Here is a 5254-nt window from a genome sequence, read left to right as displayed (position 1 = left end):
ACACACACACAGCTGGTTATTATTCCTGACTTTGGATTAGAAAAAATAATGATAAGAAATGTTTAAATGTCTCTAAAAGGCCTATCTACTTAAAACACCACCGAAGATCCAATTTGCAACACTATACAAGTATACACTGTTTTTAAAAATAAATGAAAATTAGGCAATTGTTTCAACCAAAATAACTTGGTGTTTGGTGATATTGGGCGTATAGTGATAATTATAGGAAATATTGTCTCTTTCTAATTAAACATAGTCTGTGATGTTCATGAATATTCATGCTTTATGTTGCTTATTGCCACCAATCATTATTCACTGGAAATTATAACTGTGCCCTCCAATTTTCTGGGCCAATAATTTTCTAGGCATAATTCCCAATCATATACTTTGAAGAATACATTTGAAGTTATAAAGGCATCATACTTGCTCAACAGTACTTGTAATTGGCCAATTTTGAGTAATGATAGTCACGCAAGAATAGTAGCAGAATCACTTGGACATGTCATATATTTCTCTTTTATATCAGACAATCAACAGATAATACAGAGAAATAATATCTGGATAACATTAAGCTCTAGTCTGATTTAGTCACTCCAGGTAATAAACCAATGTGATTTTTAAACTCAGCCACCTTATTTAGGACAGTGAAGTAGTAATTAGAAGCAACTGGGTATAAAGAAGATTGTCAATTAAGCAAAGCTCTCCTTTTTACTTAAATGTTAAAAGAGTGGAGAGAAACAATAGGGCTGAAATTATTACTGCTATATAATATCAGAACGGCAACACTAGATTGACTGCCACACAGGAGGTGCATATGAGCCATAATGAAATCAGGATAGAAAGTAAACTAGATTGTGATTTATTTACAATTGTATTATACTAGGCTTCACGCTTAACTGAGAGTTGATATTTTATATCCAACCTCTTCATTTGACAAAAGTAGCAGTTTGTATTAATATATACATTTGAAAACATTGTTCCATGGCTATTTCAGGAAGTGTGAAAAAAGCCTGTCGCCTTCAAACTTAGTACTGCTAAGTGCATCAGATTTTTTCAATCAAGATCAATCAATTTTTTCAAGCAAACTTTTATTGAGAAATTCTCATGGAGAGAATGCAATATTGTTGGCAATACTTAATATAAAAAAGTTCAGACCAATAACAATATGTACAGCATTAATAATGAAGCTAAAGATAGCAACAGCAATAGGACTTATATACTGCTTCACAATGTGTTACAGTCCTCTCTATGTGGTTTGCAGAGTCAGCCTATTGCCCCCAACACTCTGGATCCTCATTTTACCCACCTCAGAAGGATGGAAGGCTGAGTCCACCTTAAGCTGGTAAGAATCGAACTGCTGCACTGCTGGCACCCGGCAGTCAGCAGAAGTAGCCTGCAGTACTGCATTCTAATCACTGCACCACCACGGCTCTAGATATTGAAGAATGTGGATGGATGGATGGATGAATGAATGAAGGTACTGAATGAAAATATTGAATGTTTGAATTCTTGTGTATTTTTTGTATATAAATCAATGAAGATACTGAACCAGTTGATGCCTTTTAGGATCAACTGGCCATAGCAAAAAACCCAGTAATCCAGAAAAATGCTACACATTAATATTAGACAGCAACAATCTAACTTAAAGAAAATAGTCAGATGCTGGGAGGTATCTATACCTCAGTGGTGGGTTTCAAAAATTGTTCGAACCTACTCTGTGGGTGTGGCCTCCTTTGTGGGAGTGGCTTGCCACCAATGTGACCGGATATGAAGATGCCGATGACACTTGTCAGAACCACCTTAAATTACCTCACACACAGCACTGGCATGCATAAGAATATGATGTAAACTTGTTTTTTAAAAGGCATCTTTGGTTTGCGTTAAAACAACCTCAACACACGCAATGTTCTGATTGCACCACAAACGCAGTAGTCATCCTTACCTTTCACAGAGGCACTGAGTTTTATAAATATGAGCATGATAGTGTAGAATAATCATATCCAAGGACCAGTGGTGGATTTCAAAAAAATTTTGGAACCTCTTCTGTAGGTGTGGCCTGCTTTCCGGGTCCACTGGTGGAACCTCTTCTAACCAGTTCGGTAGATTTGACAAACCGGTTCTACAGAATAGGTGCGAACTGGTAGGAACCCACCTCTGCTATACCTACAAAGGCCAGAACTGTGCAGGCAATGGTTTTCTCTGTGATATTTTATGAAAATAATAGTTGAACTTTGAAGAAGCAGGAGAAAAGTGTATTGACACTTCTAAATTTTAGTGTTGGAGAAGACACTTGACCAGATTTAAATGATTCTCCTGCAGACACTTTATGAAAAGCTCTCTGTGGAAGGCTCTGATGCTGGGAAATGTGGAAGGAAAGAGAAGAAAGGCATCATCAGTAACAGTGACACAGTTGGAAGGCCCTCTGCTCACACAGGAAACATATACTATTCCAGACAAGTGGCTCTCCAGTCTTTTCTTAAAAACCTCCAGTGAGGAAGCACCTACAACTTCTGCAGGCAGTTTGTTCCACTGGTTGATTGTTCTTACTATTAGGGATTTTCCCCTTAATTCTAGGTTGCTTCTCTCCTTGATTAGTTATTTCTTGTCTTGCTTTCAGGTGCTTTGGTAAATAAATTGGTCCTCTCTTCCTTGTGGCAGGCTTTCAACTATTGGAAGACAGCTATCATGTTACCCCTGGTCTATCTTTTCATTTGATTAGGTATGCCCAGTTCCTGCAATCATTCTTTGTAAGTTATAAACTTTCAGGGCCCTAATCATCTTTGTTGTTCTTCTCTGAACTCTTTCCAAAATCTCAACATCTTTTTTGTATTGGGGTGACCAAAACTGAATGCAGTATTGTAAGTGTGGCCTTACTAGGGCTTTATAAATGGTACTATTACTTTGCGTGGACGTGGTTCTATCCCTCTGTTAATGCAACTTAGTATTGCATTTGCTTTTTTGGCTCCTGCTGCACACTGCTGGCTCATGTTAAGATGGTTGTCCACTAGCACTCCAAGAGCCTTCTCTCTAAAACCAGTCCTACGAACAAATTGAAAGTATGTTCCTGAAGTTCTGGTTTGCCCATAGAGCTGGTTTTTTGCGCTCCAGAGGCCTAAGGGAAGCCTCCTGGGGGCTCCGGAGGGCTAAAACCGGCCCTACGAGCAAACTGGAAGTATGTTCCCAAACTTTCATTTTGCCCATAGGGCCGGTTTTTCATGCTCCAGAGGCTTCAGGGAAGCTCTTGAAGCCTCTGGAGGGTGAAAAATGGCCTCAAAAGAAGGCCGAAGTCAGTGGGTGCCTCACATGCCTGGACAAATGGCTCCATGTGCCACCTGTGGCACACATGCCATTGGTTTGCCATCACAGATGTAGGGTCTCCTGCTTAAGTAGGGTGTTGGAACAGAAGATACCTGCAAGGTACGTCCCAATTCTATTATTCTGTATTCTATCTAATATCCATAATCAAATAATTCTCCCTCCCTCCCTCCCCCCTCTCTTTCTCTCTCTCTCACACACACTAATATTCTATCAATAGACATTAAAGGTTACTGGAAATGTTTGTTTGTATTTCAGAAAGAAAATATATTAATATAGCTTTAATATCTTTAAATATATACAAATTTCCGGTGGTGTGAAAGCAAAACGTGTGGTAACAGTAAATTAGCATACTTTCCTTCGATAGTACACTAGAACTTGTCAGAAAACAGAATATATATTTTGTTCAGTTTTCAGCATTGCACACGTTTTAGCAATAATTGTTAAAAATGAAACAAAGCTATTTGAATAAAGAATTTCCTGTCCCTTTTCTTGCTTTTTAGAAAAGATACCACCTATGCAGTTTTGCTAATTCAGTTCATCTGTTGGATGTCACTTATGGCGTGCAATAAGCAGGAATAAGGGTTGTTGTTTTTTAATCTCCCACATTAAAAGGCAGAAGTCTCTCTAATAGAAATTGTATAAGGAAAACTATTTATGAAAATATTTAATTGATACTTAAGCCATCCTGTTTGAAACCAATCTTAGGAATGATTCCAATGGCATCCACAGGAAGGCTTGATAACAACAAAAAATATCAGCACACAGGACAATGCTGTCACACATATCCGCCCTTATGTTCTTGCATATATAGGTTTAATATGAGCATATATGAGAGGTGAGTTCCTACCGGTACGGTACAGTTTGGCCGAATAGGCAGTAACTCCGGCAGGCAACTGACCGTATAGGTTCTATCCTCGGTGGCACAATCTTGATTTTCTGTTCTGCACATGCACAGAACAATCTTCATTGAAAAAATGTACTTTTGTCCTTTTCTAATGTTGTACGCATGCGCAGACTGTTTTAAGTGCAAATGCACGCATTTGGTTTGAGCGCAAGGGAAGCAACCACATGCGCACAAACTTTTTTGGGCACTGAACCGGTAGTAATGAGTACAGGAACCCACCCCTGACGTATATAGTACAGTAAGTTGGATACATGTGCTGTGATATGACACATTTGTCTTCACTTTCTCTCCCACTGGACAACTTCTCCTTGAAATTCAGGCCCTAAATCACTTAGTCATTTAAGCCACTGAGGTGTGCAGGATTGGCACACAGTTTTGTCTAATAACTTAGAACCATCTTCCTCAATTTGATGACTCTAGAGATGTCAACTTTTGTCCCAGGAATTGTAACAAGCCATCTGGATGGCACAAGGTTAACAAAGGGTTGCAGGTGGAGATAACTCATGGATGACCACCTGGATTCTTGTTTAAATTCACTGTGTGTCTTTGACGACTTCTTCCTACAATAGACATACAGTATTATACACATACTGACTAGCTTTTATATATTTATTCATTGTCTTCCTTTCTGCATCAAGCAAGTGCAGAATCCACTAACCCTATTGTACAGTATTGCAGCCCTCTGTTAATCTGCTTATTCTACCAGCGGTGTATCCTAAATCTCAACTAAGCATGCTGAAAAGATGTTACAGCAATGGAGTATGAAATGTATATTTTCTATGCCTGTGAATAGGTCTGTGTGCAGCAGACAATGTTTTCATGCAAAATGAAGAATGATTGCCAATTTTTTGAAGCAGTATAAAAGGTTACCCAATGCTCCATTTCTCCCAGTGTTCTAACATAATTCTACCATATGCATGGCTGTTAGTACAGGGCCTGTGGGAATCTTGGCTGAAAAGCTACCTGGCAGCTTGCAAACAGAGAAGGTATGTGTGCTACTTGCAATTGGACTTCTATTATTGAATGAAAAAG

This window comes from Thamnophis elegans, chromosome 11 (genome assembly GCF_009769535.1).
Source record: "Thamnophis elegans isolate rThaEle1 chromosome 11, rThaEle1.pri, whole genome shotgun sequence".
In the NCBI taxonomy this organism is placed as follows: domain Eukaryota; kingdom Metazoa; phylum Chordata; class Lepidosauria; order Squamata; family Colubridae; genus Thamnophis; species Thamnophis elegans.
The sequence above is the reverse complement of the archived record's forward strand: the minus strand, read 5'-3'. Positions refer to the sequence as shown.